General features: G+C 43.3%; 1 long non-coding RNA gene across 4 annotated transcripts; it reads right to left on the bottom strand.

Annotated features, from left to right (window-relative positions):
- Positions 1-6,924: 6,924 nt before the first annotated feature.
- On the bottom strand, positions 6,925-11,754 carry LOC117866350 (uncharacterized). Of its 4 annotated transcripts, none has more exons than XR_004642851.2 (4): positions 10,576-11,754; positions 9,919-10,074; positions 9,660-9,834; positions 6,925-7,255 (listed from the first exon to the last, which is right to left on the bottom strand). It is a non-coding gene; the product is annotated as an uncharacterized lncRNA (long non-coding RNA). The 4 variants fall into 4 exon arrangements; XR_011899044.1 differs by having other exon boundaries at positions 11,265-11,753; XR_011899045.1 differs by having other exon boundaries at positions 7,573-9,834; positions 9,919-11,754.
- Positions 11,755-16,049: the final 4,295 nt, after the last annotated feature.

Here is a 16,049-nt window from a genome sequence, read left to right as displayed (position 1 = left end):
GAAGATTGAGTTATGTGTAGAGAATAGCGTGAGCACATTTATGCCATGTGCAGATACTGTTTTCTAGGATTGGAGGAACGGAGGTGGTACATCCATTGCCGGTCCATCTGCATCGTATTACGTGGAAAATAAACATAGGGCTTCGTATTACATTAAGAACTTGATCAATATTAGGTAGGAAAAAAATAGATTAAGTGTGTTTACAATATTTAGTTCTTGCATTAAACATGAGATAAATAAATTATTGGTCAAAGAAATATAATTATTGTTAAATTAAAGTGACATGAAAAATTGTAGCAATGATCAAATTCTATTTTCTTACACCTACAATTTATTTACCTTAATTTTATTGCAATGACTAAATATTAAAAACACATTTACTCTATTTTTTTCTCATACCTAATATTGATCAAGTTCTTTTAACTAATACGAATCATATATAACAAGCAAGTATCCATCAAATTCTAGCTCAAAAACATGTAAAAATAAAATTCTCTCCATTCTCCCTCGTTCTAAAAAAATAATTTTTCTTCCTTTCTAAAGCATAAAACAAAGCATGATAATAATAAATGAAGGGAGGATGAAGTAGCTAACCTTCACAACACTTTGGATGAGTGAAATCCCCACGAAAATGAGGGAAAAAATTCAGGTAGCACCTCCCCTAAGGTTGCTTGCTCGCCATGGAGAGGAGGCCAAATGTCTCTTGTGGAGTGGAGTGGCTCGGGCTAAGGAGGAAGAAGAGCTCTCGGTCTGATGGTTTTATAGGGGAGGAGATTTTATCCTGGTTGGAACTAAAGCCGTCGGTGCGATATTTCTAGACATTACAACTAGGAGTAAAGGGGTCCGGTTGGTATTTACAACCAGGACTAAAGCTCCCCTCTCCCCTTCCCCCGCGGTGGCCTTTGATGGCATATTTTTGACCCAGGACTAAAGCCACTTTAGCCACAGGTTCAATGTTAACCGGGACTAAAGGGGTTGGATAGAAGGTCAGTTCTCTATACTAGTGATAATATCAAAAAATTAGAAATACAGGTGAAAAAAACACCAAGGATGCCTTATGAATTATGATAGTTCTTTGGGGGAACCGGAAAAGCCTGGAAAGATCAATTGGAGCAATTGTATGAAGTGAATGGAGAAGTTATTTTGGATGAGACCACAAGGAAGGAATTGTAAGAATCCTTCATAATTACCTTTATCACTGCTTATCACATCTCTTAATTTGTGGACCGAATAAAATAAACTTTGTGAATTGCATGGTAGCAACAACTCATAGAATTGTGAGTAAGTCTTAAATTTTAGCTTATAAGGCGGTTGTTTCACGATAACTTCATGAGATGACCTATGAGACCGCTTACATTTAGTAATGTACTTGCCCTTAGTATTGTAGTTTTATATTGCAATGCAAGGAAATTTCTCTATACCTTCCTTAGTATTGTAGTTTTATATCGCAATTCCAGGAAATTTCTCTATACCTTCCTTTACTATTAATATTACATAGAACAAAATAGCTGTCAATTTGAGTTGGGCAGCTATAGATGTAATAGAGGAAAGCACCGGAGGTACCGAAGGCTGTCTGTCGGCCAACTACCTTCTTAAACACCCTGGATCGTCCGAAACCTTTAGAATGAAGTGAGAGAAATCAGCAGACCTGAGCTTCATTCAGCTATTTTTGGTGATTGTTCTGATACATTACAGTTTATAGTGCTAATAATCCCCTAAATTGCTTTGAGATGTTTGCCATTTCTTTTGCATGTCTGGGCTTTGTTTGTCGCCAGATTACTTTCTCTGTTGAGAACCGAATTTTATTTTCCTGATTTTAGGTTCTTATTCTTCTCTGTCATCCTGGTAATCACAAGAGTCATCCTGCTGCTGGTGATCCTCGATCTGGTCTTCTAAAGGTTGGTATGACGTTACTCTACTCTTCCATTCTTTGCATTCTGCCACATTAATATACATGATGCCCCCACATAAAAACTACTCAGAGAACCAGGATCAACATCCAAATCCAATTTCCCCGTATCTGGTATAACCAAATAATTGTTCTCAAGATAAAGATATCAACAGCATTTGTCCGTTTAGTTTGAGTTCATGAATAATCTCCATACATCGCATTTTGATCCATGGTGCCAGTATATTGGTTCATTCATTCCTATGTTGGCAATAATTGTTGTTGGCTTTTTGCCCATGCTACACACACACGAATTAGTTAAATTTATTACTTGTAAAACTCAGTTTGTTTCTTTGTTCTCCAATTTCATACACAGGGTTTTGGCAAGAGAAAGTCTGTGAAATATGAGCGCAGTGCAAGCTGCTTCCATTGCTTTAGCAGCTGGATTGTTGAAGGTTGCAGCCAGCAAGATAGGTCCACCGATAACCAATGAGTTTGCCTGCATAAAGGGTGTGACCAAAGATCTTTCATTGCTCCGAGACATACATGGGGAAATTTCAAGTTGGCTGCAAAAAGTCCATGGCGGAGCAATAGATAGTGATCCATCACTTCGTTGGGTAATAAAACTTAAAAATATTGCTGATGATATTTGTGAATTACTACATGAAGTCCACCTAGAGGCTGAGAGAAACAAGACCGGAAGCGGTGGTGAAAAGTACTATGCCATAGCAGACTGCTTTACGGCAAAACCAAAGTTGTTTATGTATCGATGCAAGATCGCTCACAGGATAAAGGAAATCAAGCTGAGATATGCCTCAATTGTTAAGCAAAGAAGCGACACCAAAGCTATACTGACTAATTGTGAGGTTAGAAATATGAGAGCTGGGGAGCCGCCTTTGTTGACTAATGTTGAGGAGGCAGAAATATTGCAGAGTGATCAGAATGATGACATCATATGCGAACCTTTAGAATCTAACGAAGGAGATGATGGCTGGATCGTAGTCACCAAAAATCAGGATCAATCGGTGCCAGCCTCGCCAACGCTGGCAGGGGGGCATGGAGCATCGCTGGAAGAAGACTTCGTCGACATGTACCACGTGGAAAGCGACGCCGCTCAGGGAGGCACCACCACGACGGAGCTCACCGCGCCGGCTGTGACAACGAAGGAGAACGCAGCCCCTGTTGCCCAGCCGGGCAACCCATCGCTCAGCTCCCTCTTTGTCACCCCGGGGCCGGCGCTGCTGTAGGCCAAAGCACCAAGCTGCGCTCCTGATGCGGCGCACAACGGAGCGCCCAACATGACGCTGCCGATGCCAGCGCAACAAAATATATGTCGTAAGCTTGGCATTCAGAATGCCATCGAGGCTGCTCTGCAGGAATTCCTAGCTAGCGATGTTCCAGGGTCCACTGCCGCAGGACATCATCGCGGCGTTCACGGTCATCTTCAACCTGGAAGACATTGATGCTCTCGACGCATTGGCAGCCGTTGTAGGGGATGGTATCGCTGATTTGCAGGACGGCGCACTCAACCTGCAAGCTGAAGCACAGCAGGCGGAAACCTGAACTGAACCGTCTAACCCAGTTTGGCGTCCTTTTCAAATTCATCATGGTTAATTCAGTTCAAGAACTTTACTTTTTTTTTTCTAGAATATGCAGGAGAGCTGCGTATCTTTGTATTAAGAAGAGAACGTTTGAAATGTTACAGCACGGGCCAACCGGGCACACGCACACTGTTTGAACAACGGTGGCAACACATCCACCGAACCAGTACAACCATAGCGGCAAAGCATCCGCCCAAAGCAACCAACAACGGCGGCAAAACATCCGCCCGAAACAACTAACGACGGTGGTAAAGCATCCACCCGAAGCAACCAACAACGGTGGCAAAGCATCCGCCAGAGAAGAGGGGGGCGGCAAAGCATCCGCCAGACGACGACGACCCAAGCAACCTGGGTGAGGTGGACGAATCGAAGCGAAGGCAGACACCCGGCCGGAGATGACTGGGGCCGGCGTTCAGCAACGATCCCTGCAATGACGGCAGCAAGAACCCGCTGAGCTTCCAAGACGACGCCTCAAGGGAGGGGGCGACGCCACAGGTGCCGTCGTCATCCGACCAACACGGTCAAGGCTTTCACCCGGAAACTCACCGTAGGGAAGGGAACAAGGGGGAATGAATGACGCCTTCAAGAAGGGAAGTGGCGCCCGGGGTCATCGCCGTTATTGACCCGCAAGCAGGCACAAGGCTTTCGCCTACACCCCGTTCCTTCCCTAGAAATCACCGCCGCCACCAGGAGCACGGGGACCACCGAGTGCCAAGGAGCCGAAGAATGCCGCCACATAGCCAGTTGTCCGGTCCCCCGCTGGCGGAAGCTAGCGCAGCCACCAGAGAGGGGGGCGGCCACCCGGCCTGCAGCTCCCCGCCATCACTGCCCTCGTTGCTCGCCTCTGCCGAGCAGCACCACGTTTGGATCCTCGGCTCCCGCCGGCTGCGGCCTCCTCCTCGACAGTGCCAGGAAGGCCTCCATGGCCGCAACCGCCGCCGCCGCCTGCTCCCCTTCCGCCGCTGCCTGCTCTCACCATCTTGCCGCCGCATGCCGCGCCACTCGCCCGCAGCCCCCTTCTCCCCGCAGATCAGGCATCTGGATGGCCGGATCCGGCCACCAGGGCACCGGATCCGCCGCCGTCACCCCGCCGGCGAAGTTGCTCCGCACAGTCCCCGCCCAGAAGTACTGGCGCGCGCAGCCCGAGCGAGGAAGATGCCCCACCACCAGCGTCATAGGGGCCCGCGCGGGCTTCTGGCAGCCCCTCTGGTGGCGGCAGGGGAGGGGAGGAGAGGGAGGGGGCGGCGGAGGCCGAGGTTGCAGGTGCCGCCCGTGTCGCCCGAGCGGGGACGACGCGGGGGCCTCCTCACCTCGCTTAGAGCTTTAGAGCCAGCAAATGAATCGGAGCAGCATGGCAATGCTCTAGAACTTAGCTCAATAGCTTTAGAGCTTAGCCCAAGAACTTTACATCAGAGCAGCATGGCAACTGCTCCAGATTTCATTTCCATTTCGTAAAAAACTTCAATCGGGTTGTAACCCTAAAGGCAGAACTCCCATGGCCACACCTAAGAACATTTGTGCATGTTGTTTTATCTACTGCTTCATTTTCTACCACTTCGCGACTTAGGGGGTGTTTGGATCTTTAGTCCGGATTAAAATTCATGTCACATCGAATATTCGGAGGTTAATTAGGACTAAATATGAGCTAATTATAAAACTAATTACACAGAAGGAGGCTAATTCACGCGATGAATCTATTAAGCCTAATTAATCCATCATTAGCACATATTTACTGTAGCATCACATTGTCAAATCATGGACTAATTAGGTTTAATAAATTCATCTCGCAAATTAGTCTGCATCTGTGCAATTGGTTTTATAATTAATCTATGTTTAATACTCTTAATTAGTATCTAAATATTTGATGTGATAGGAATTTTAGAAGGGACTAAAGAAACAAACACCCCCTTACGCTGTCGACGGGAGGAGGATAGTGCACGGAGTCCGGCCGACGCTGATCTTGATGCATAATATATCACATATTTAAAAAACTAATCATCATTAATATAATTATATACATTGTTTTTATCCGTAGCAACGTATCGGTCGGTATAGATAAAAGAAGAAAAACACAATATATGATAGAGTTATAAAAAATAATCTAGTAGTGTCAAGTAGCCCAATACATTATGGACACTATTTCTCTACGTAATTACTACTCTATATCTCTCGACGTAATGAGTTCCCTGGCTTCCATGCATACTTGGCCGCACAATCCTGCACGTTTGTGTCGAGGCTATCATGCAGGCAAGCAGGCCGGAGAGGCAAAATCTACCTACCGTGGGATTAGGTTACGACGGTTGAGATTAATTAATGAAGAAAAATCCCCACATGCCACAGAGTTAAACTGTTTCAACGTACAGCTGCACACGGCTGAGATTCTTCTAACCGCAAAGTCAAACACGTAGAGCTGTTACGGACTCCGATCCATTTCTTGACGTAATTAACATGTGGCTCTAGCTAAACACGATCTGCACTACTAGATGAATTGTCTGCCTTCCATGCATGCAGGCTGGCCTTGCCCCCAATCTACGTCGTGGGAAATCTAACGGTGGTAGCTAGACGCCAGTAAGCAGCATATAAGAGGCAAAGGGCAAAATGATTTCTCGATACATGCTGAAGAGGATCGGAAATAAGGAATCAGATCGAGTAAATGGAAGAGGAGGAAGAGGACGAGTTCGTGGAGTGTCGTTTCCGTCCAAGCTTCTGTATTGGAGTTATCAGCAATTGACGGCCGGCCATCTGCCGTGCACGTCGCTAGCTGATGTTGAGCCACAAACAGCACACGTACGTCTTTCTCATGCTCCCGGCCTCCATCTTCTTCCTCCACTACAGTGTCTCGTCTCTGTCCTGCTCTTGAATCTTGATCTCCTCCTCCCACATTTGGCGGCTCACACTTCTGCATCCGCAACCGCTATCACAACAAGGCAGGAATACATGTGTGGGAACGAGAAACACGCAAATCAAAAATAGAACTTCATCGGTATCATCACTTCGTTTCCTCCTGAAAGGGTGAAACCGAGACGATTAAGGTTTCTTCTCTAGATGCAATTGTACTCCCATTCTGACAAAGATCGTGGAAATCGGAACCGATGCCAAAACAAAAGATGGTGCATGAATCGATACGAGGGACGCCTAGGGTCGTTAAGACTTAAGAACCTGCATGTATTCCTTCAAGAGAATTGCACAAGTAGCTAGTACACTAAGGCTACCAAGTCGGATCAACATAGAACAGGATAATATAAGCAACAAAGCAAAAATCACATAAAAAGTTGCAGTCAGCGATACATCCAAGGTATGCACAAACTGAGATGAGTTAATTTGAGAGCGCTACACAGGCTCCTTACTCCCGATCGAGACATTAGAAGAAAGCAAATGCAATGCATTCAGCGACGTGATGATCAGCCAAGACCGAAAGCAATTGCCGCAAAGCTGTAGGTAAACTGGACCCAATTAGGCCCTTCAACTCCTTATTATATTACTGTCTTTTGAACTTTCAGAAAAGGCAACCAGAGGAAACCTTATCCTCTAAAATCACAAACCTTATCCTCTAAAATCACAAACCTTATATGTATTCTTCACAAGGCACGTGTGAGGCTGTCAGTAGATCTATCCATCAAAGGCTCAACTCTTTGCACCAATCACCATGGAAACAAATGTCCCAGAAAGTAGATGTCGTCGTCGTTTTCATCTACGTAGTTGTTGGTTGGATAGACCAGGCTGGGCCTATCTTCTTCTTTGTCAATATAATTGTCTGCTCTCCAGCCTGTTTGTTTCAACCAAAAAAAATGTCTCAGTAAGCTGTCAGGTCTCCCAACTGAACGAAATGGATATTTTCAAGTGCTTGGCAATGCACATTCAGCATTATCTACAGAGCTTATCTCAAAGAAGGGCATGATCCAGCTGTAGCAAACTGGGATATTGCAAGTGCTCACATCAAGATTAGAAATGTAAATGCAATAGAAACAGGGAACTATCCCGAAATGCAGCTCTAAGATGGAACATACTATTACTATCAGTCAACCCCTCCCCAGCCCAAAAACCAAATTGGAACTACAGAAGATTGAGTGCCCTCAGCTGGACCTTCTTAGCCGCATCAAGGTAACAGGCAGCAACCTCGGAAAACAGAGCATAAATGGAGTGGATTTGGTACTTTGGAGATCAGAACACAAGCTACTTTATACAACAGTAACCTGTAGGAAGAGGAACATTCAAACAGCAACGGTTGAGAATGGAAGAAATCAACTTCACACGCACAATGACAATGATTAAGTGAACACTTTGTTATCGGAGTGCATGAGCAATTACAAACAGTAACATGTTATAATATTCTTGCTTTTTCATAATGTTTTACAAGATGAAATTATATATTTAGCTAATTACCTCCAGTCCTGTCACACTGTGAGCTTTAGATTATTGTAGAGCAGGCAAACAAGAGCACAAACTCCTACCCAAAACGACAATAAATCTTGAAATTATATGGATTTGTTTTGATAATGACATATGTATTTCGCAAAAGAATACATATGATGTACTGATTCAAAAGCAACAACAGAGTGCATATATGAAATTAAACACATGAAAGCACAGCTTTATCATTCAAGAATTAGTCTTCACCTTTGAGACAAGATCCTAAAACAACTTGAGATCATGCCAGGAGTCCACAACAAGTAGCATTTCACTTAAACATCAAGATATAGATCAAATATTAACTAATTACGATGGTCATTTCTGCTGCAGTCAAAGGCAAAAAAGCTGTGCTTTAAGGTATTAGCTTGTTAAATTTCATTAGGTACAGGATGCATGCAAAACAACCTGTCGAGAAATAGTGTGAAGAAGTAAAACAAAAGACAACCACAATGAAATGGATAGCACCATACAAGAATGAGCTAATACTTCAACAGTAACCACTACAGAAATTTAGTTTTCGCTGTTTCTCCAACTCCTAAATGGATAGCAAGAATTCAGAACTCCTAACCATCAACATGTAATTCCTATGTTTGGTTATGCATGGAGCTTTGGCTCCCTGCTTCTTCTCCATGGTTTTGTGAAAAACTCTTGTGTTCTTTTCTACATAAGCAAGAGCTTATTGACTAGTTAGGAGAAAGTTAGTATTTGCCTTACACCAGATTTGGAAGCTACTGCGGTACTGCCATACTGGGTACAGCCAACCTATTGTTCGTGGTCTTAAAATTAAGATGCATTTGGTGTAATTATATACATATTACAAAGGATTACAAAAGCCAGGCAACTTTAATATGCATTTGGTAAAAGTTACTACTAAGACAATGAATAAAGCTAAATGCAGTACCAAGAAACAGCACTAAAGTAGTTCTAACCAGTCAGTTGTCACTAATGCGATTTAATTCTGAGATGTGAATTATAAGGATGGAACAAGATATGTTTCTGTAGAATGCATGTATCTCCCCCAGTTTTTACACTTCTCTTCTTGGCATTATAAAAGTATACTAAATTTTTGGTTCTCAAAAAACATATAAGATATTCATTCAAAGTATCAATAAAATTGAATTAGATAAACCCACATAACTGGTGGATGATATATTTTTATTAGCTGTGCTTCATAAGACATCTGCGAATCTAAGCCATCGCAGGTCAAGTTCATTTTTTTAACCATCTCTAAATAGAATAACAGAAAAAATATGTAGAACTTTTGTCTGATATATAATAGCAGACCATGCCAGTTTGTACTTGAGCTCGGTGGTAGTATATAAAAATTGTTAACATAGAATCAGATGTTACAAGTGCAGTACATATTCTTTTCTATTTTCTCTTGATGATGTCAAAACCCCTATCGTTACTTTCTCATGACCATGGAAAAAATTTGCAATAAGTGCCACAAGTCAAATAATGATAGTGACTTGGAAAAGTCTAAGTAATCAGTGCATGCCTATTGTATTAGTGGTACACTGCAATTCAACACAACTAAGACACATCTATGCAGCTATGCGGATTGTGGAATGTGGATGCTAGATAATGGTTGAGTCCAACGTTAATGCATAAAATTGGTTTTAGGGTTTTTACATGCGAGGAATTCCTACCTTTTGTGTTCAACAAACATGAAAGTTCCTAAATTTTATTCACCTTTGGGCAGATATATGCAAGCTGAAGTAATATAAATAAAGTTGAGTGGCTGTCAATAGCCAACTTACAAGAAGAGTAAGATGAACCATTTGGTTCCTGGATTTTAATCAGATCAACAGGTATGCCATAGTGTGACTTCAAAAAATTCTGAGCACTTTCTTCAACCTCTCGACGTTCACCTTCAACTATTTTAAGGTGTGCGAACGCATAGTGGTGCTCTGGATTTTGGCTTCCTTCAGGAACCTAAAGAAATTTATAAAAGATCAAATATGTACACACAGTTACTTTAGTGGACATCCAGTTATCAAGTATAAAGAAAATATATACCTTATAAAGTTGAAGAGTGAGCTTCTCGAGAACTGGTGAGTGCTGGAGAAGGAAAACTACAGAAGAGGGGTCAACAGCCACAGACCATCCAAAAAGTAACAATGTCTTCAACTTGCTAAATGTAGGGCAGAATATCAAATCCCTTTTGAAAATAAACTGGACAAGAGAAGAGGAGCAGATCAAACTCTGGTTAGTTAATAGAACGATGCTATTAAAAAAAGTATATGTAAGTTTAATAGATATTTGCAGTTTGAAAGTAGCTATGGAAGGGTATGAGAGCATATTTAATCCATGTTGTATTTTGAAGTATATCTACATCTAGTCAGGACAATACAGTGAATGCAAGCTCCAACTATTGCAGAAATCAGCACGAACTAATCATATTCGGTCTTACATTTTTCATCCACATGATGCCTAATGCTCTAGATACATAAGCCACATTACATGAATAATACAACTATAATTGTCAAAAGATCATTAAGTAGGGCATACTGGCCGAAATATCCAAGGAAACAAATGGTGATAAGAGGTGTAAGCTGTTAAGTGTGAAAGACCATAAGGAACCAAATGGTTTATTCATGTATAACGAGGTATATAAATTCTAGAGGTAAAAATGTGGACAGCAAAGATAGGAGTTAAGAAGAAGCACAAACGTACCACATTTAGGGGGTGTTTGGAAGACAGGGGCTAAATTTTAGCCCCTGTCACATCGGATGTTTGGACACTAATTAGGAGTAGTAAACATAGACTAATTATAAAACTAATTGCACAACCCCTAGGCTAAATCGCGAGACGAATCTATTAAGTCTAATTAGTTCATGATTTGACAATGTGGTGCTACAGTAACCATTCGCTAATGATGGATTAATTAGGCTTAATAGATTTGCCTCGTGATTTAGCCTAGGGGTTCTGCTATTAGTTTTGTAATTAGCTCATGTTTAGTCCTCCTAATTAGCATCCGAACATCTGATGTGACAGGGCTAAAGTTTAGCCCGTGTCTCCCAAACACCCCCTTAGTTCAGCTATCAACTTCAAATCGGTGGCATTAGATAGCCCTCTGAGAAGGACACACCTCTCGGGGCCATCAGGACAGTCATGACAACCCTTACCAGTATCCTTGCCACAATTTCCCGAGCTGCTATTGTCACAACGGTCATCGCATTCCGCGCCAAGTGCTACATGTGCTGTTTCCAGCAATGGCATACTTTCAAGTACTGGAGTCCGGCCCGCAAAACCCTTTAGATGCAGTGAGACTAGACTTGGGATAGAAATCCGTATGCGCAGGCCAGGACCAAAGACGTTATCATTAACGATAAGGTGGCGTAGGGATTGAGATGAGATCTTACGGGCCACAATGATGCACTCTGTGATCTTCAGATCCTTCAACGCAGGATATCTTGATAAATCCAGGGCACGATCATCCAATTGTACACCGCTGAGCTCCAGGACTGTCAGGTGCTGCGAGATGAGAGGAGCGCTGTCAAGCTCGAAGTGCTTATTTTCCTTGTGGATGATGACACGGAGCACCCGAGCTTTGTGCCTCAAGGCATATCGGATCCACGTACTTAGGCCCTGTTTTCTTCCACTGACTTATTTTTAGCACCCGTCACATCGAATGTTTAGATACTAATTAGGAGTATTAAACGTAGATTACAAAACCCATTACATAAGACGAATCTATTAAGCCTAATTAGTTCATGATTTGACAATGTGTTGCTACCGTAAACATTTGCTAATGATGGATTAATTAGGCTTAATAGATTCGTCTCGCCGTTTAGATTCGTCTTATGTAATGGGTTTTGTAAATAGTCTACGTTTAATACTCCTAATTAGTATCTAAACATTCGATGTGACACGTGCTAAAAATAAGTCAATGGAAGAAAATGCCCCCTTAAACGGCCTCTTTTTGCCAAGGACACCCCACCCGAGGTACCTAGAGTAGTTGATCTCGCATATGTCCATAGGCTCGCTGTCGCGGAGGAGCAGCAGATGGTTGACGAATTCGTGCATATCCCGGTAGTCCCAAAACCTGTTCTCGGCGTCCGAGATGCGCAGGGCAGGCGTGGACTTCCAGAGGTCGCGCCAGCGGCGCGCGAGCAGGCACGTCGGCACGATTTCGTCGGAGGGAAGGAAGGAGAGCACGTGCTGGAGGATCTCGTCAGGGAGCGCGCCCAGGAGGTCCTGGTCCTCCCCGCTCGTCTCAGCCGCCGTCTCGAACCGGTGAGGCATTCCGTCGAACAGGTGGCGTGTATCGGCGCTGCGGAGACGAAACCAAAACGTGATCAGAGACTGAGGGCATAGGGCCGTGAGCGGGAGACGGAAGACAGATAAGTAAGCGCCGGCTCACCTCGCTTGTCGGAATCTCAACTCCGCGGCTGCCGCAGCAGCAGCAGCCGGCGACGGGGACGGAAGGCGACGGCTCAGCGGCCGGAGAGGATTAGCGGTTAGCGCGCCGCCCTGGAGTCGACGGAACTCGGAAGAGAATCCTTGTACTTCCCGTGTTCACCGAAGTTAAACCTAGCGCAAGGAGTGGGCCTTTGTTCGTTCTCTGGTGGGCTAGCAATTCAACCCATCCAAAACAGAACCGGACGAGTGGGCCTAAGTAGATTGCAGAAGCGGGCCGAAGAAGAGTGGCTTTTTTGACGTTAGGCCTGGTTTAGTTTCCCAACTCCGGGGTGTCAAAATTACTGTAGCAATACTGTAGCGTTTCGTTTGTATTTGTGAATTATTGTTCAAATATTGACTAATTAGGCTCAAAAGATTCGTCTTGCAAAGTACAACAAAACTGTGCAATTAGTTTTTTATTTCGTCTACATTCAGTACTCCTTGCATGTACCGCAAGTTTGATGTGATGGGGAATCTTCTATTTGCATAGTGTCAAAGTTGGGATTTTGGAGTGAACTAAACATGGCCTTAGTCACATCTGCTATTCCTAGGGTAATTCCGTGTGTACCGTTATAAGTTCTCAATTCCATGCATATCATTAAAAAAGTTTGTGATCCCGCTCGACCATCAACCCAATTTTCTCTTGACCGAACCAAAATCAATGGGGTGAATTTCCATTTTACCCTCTCTACATCAGTGCGTAGGCCTCCTCTTGACCTTGACTGGCTCCAATACCCCACCCGTCTCCTTCTCTCCTCTCTCAACCTCTCTCTCTCGCTCTCTCATAGGTGGCGAAAACCTAGGAAGTCGGCGGCGGCGAAGGGTTGCAGATCTAGTCCCAAGAATTTGACCACATGAAGAAGAGGGAGATGGGGTAGCGAGGAAGGTGCATCTGCTGGATTTGGGGCCGTGCGCACTGGCGGAAGGAGGATTTGCTCACGGATTGACAATGGCGGAGCCAAAGGAGCAACCTAGATGGCTTTCAGAAGGGTGAGTGCCCATTCCCTTTGTCCATTCTCAAGCATTTCATGTGGGAGGTCTAGATGCTAGGGTGATGCTTAAAATTGGTGGGTGTTCATCTGTAGGATGGACCCGAAAACGAGCTACAACTTAGAAATCCGTCTTATTACCAACAATACCCGAAGCAGATGGTATAGCTGTAACAAGGTTGTCGATGCTGACATTACCAATTTCAAAGAACTACCGGAGGAAATTGAGGACAAGTACCTTGGCTGCTATGGTGATGTAGTCAAATTCTTCTATTATTGTGCTGACATCATGTCAAACATCGAAGTGAAATCTAACAAAAACTAGTTGAAATGTTTGCCAAACATGTCAGTACCAAGACTGATACATTTCCATTGCTCGTCATCATCCTAGTTGTGAGGCACCAGCCCTACCATTGTGGCATGAGTGTGTTCAAGTCCCATGCACCCCTTCAATGCCAGATCCTAAGCATCTGGAGACTAGCAAGTTTACATAGACACAAGGTTGCACTGAAACACCCATTTTCACTGAGACACAGCTAGAAGATAGGTACCTAGATAACCCAGGACCAGAAAATGAGCATGTGGGTGTTGATGAGGAAGTAATGTACATGGATATAGGGCCATAGATTGACCCAACTGCAGGCAATGATGAAGATGTTGTTCTCTCTGACTCTAAAGGTGACTCTGACTCTGATTCTGGCTATGAGGATAAGGCAGATAAGGTAGTAAAAGATAAAGAGCCACCTGTAAACCCTGAAGTAGTGTGACAAAGCTGACCCTCCCATGGAAGTAGGAAGCATTTATCCAAACATGTCTGATTTTAAGTTGGCATTAGTAACCCATGCAATCAGAAAAGAGTTTGAGTTTAACACTGAGAAGAGTGAACCAAGGAGGTACAGGGCCTATTGCAATGGGAGAATTGATGGCTGTAGGTGGAGAATTCATGCTTAAACTATGGGGGACAACTTGACAGTCAAGGTAACTTGTCCAAATTTACTGCTTTGTTTAGTTTTATTAATATTATACTGCTTTTAATTGGTAACATTAACCTCTCCAAATGAAGAAGAATCCTAATGAACATGACTATCATAGCACTAGAAGAAGTGGAAAGGTGAAGTGTGCAACAAAGTACTGGGTATGTGAGAAAGTAAAAGACTGGGTCTAGGAGAACCCAAAGGTGGTAGCCAAGGACCTACAGAAGAGGCTAAAGGATGAGTACAAGGTGGTTGTGCACTACAAGAGAGTTTATCATGGTAAGGAGTTGGCACTTACTTAGTTGTTTGGAGATTGGAAGGAAAGTTTTGACAACTTGTACAAATTCAAACTACAAATTGAACAGTCTTGTCCTAGGAGCTTTGTAGTAATAGATCATCACACCATCAATAATAAGATCAGGTTTAACAGACTGTTCTTTGCAATGAAACCTTGCATAGATGGGTTTCTTCAGGGTTGTAGGCCATATTTGGCAGTAGATAGTACATTCCTCACTAGCAAGTTCAGAGGCCAGTTGTGTGTTGCTTGTGCAATAGATGGACACAATCGGATGTATCCAGTTGTTGTAGGAGTTATAAATTCAAAAACAAATATTAACTGGATATGGTTCATGAAGAGGCTAAAGGAGGCCATTGGAACTCCAACTAGGCTGACATTCTGCACTGATTGTGGTCAAAACGTAATGGCTGGTGTAACAGAAATATTTCCAAATGCTGAGCATAGAGAGTGTATGTGGCATCTTGTGTAGAATTTCAAGAAAAGGTATTCAGGTAAAGTTTTTGATGATCATTTGTGGGCATCATCATATAGCTGGAACTCTTACCTCTTTGAGAAGCACTGGTCAGCAATGGCTACAGCCAAGCCTGAAGCTATGCAGTACCTGAAATAGAACCATAGCAAGATTTGGACAAGAAGTCAAGGAGGCAGTTCTCCACACTCCATAAGGTTGATTATATGACTAATGATCTAGCTGAAAGTTTTAACAACTAGATCAAGAATGATAAGAGCAAGCATTTGGATGACCTGATGGATACAATCAGGTAGAAGCTTCTGATCAAGTGGAACCACAGAAGGAAGATTGCAAGGAATATGGATGGAAAAATCCTTGAGCATATTGTTAAGAAGCTGAAGGAACAGAGTAGGAACTTAAACATAAATATCATAACAAGTTCTGATGCAGTTGCATAGGTGTGTTCAACAGGAGGCTCAGCTTACAGATTTGTTGTCAATCTAGATGAAAGGACTTGTTCATGTAGGGCTTGGCAAATTTCAGGACTACCTTGCAAACGTGCTCTTGCATTCATTATAAGTATCAATAGGGAGAAAATTAAAGATCATGTGGATCACTTCTACTCGGTGGAGAAGTTTAGAGCTGCATATGAGGGTATCATCCTTACTATACCGGATAAGTCCATGTGTCCGAAGTCAAACCATGGTTTCTTCATGCATCCACTTCTACTCAAGTTTACAGCAGGTAGAAGAAGGGAGAATAGGTTCAAATCCAGCGCACAGGGTGGCACCAGCACCAAAGGTAAGCATGAATGCTCAATTTGTCATGATTATGGCCATCACTGGTACACTTGCAAGGAAGGAGATCCTGCAGATATAGCAGAAATGCTTGCTGAAAGGTGATCACAACCACTTGTTTGTATTTTATTTTTTTCTCTATAACTAATACTAACACAATCTGCTATAGGGGCCTACCAAAGAGGTGGAAGAAGAAAACAATACATATCTCGATAGAAACAAGCATTGTGCCTGTCT

Source organism: Setaria viridis, chromosome 8 (genome assembly GCF_005286985.2).
Source record: "Setaria viridis chromosome 8, Setaria_viridis_v4.0, whole genome shotgun sequence".
Lineage (NCBI taxonomy): Eukaryota > Viridiplantae > Streptophyta > Magnoliopsida > Poales > Poaceae > Setaria > Setaria viridis.
Note: the sequence above shows the minus strand (reverse complement) of the source record. Positions and strands in the feature narration are given on the sequence as shown.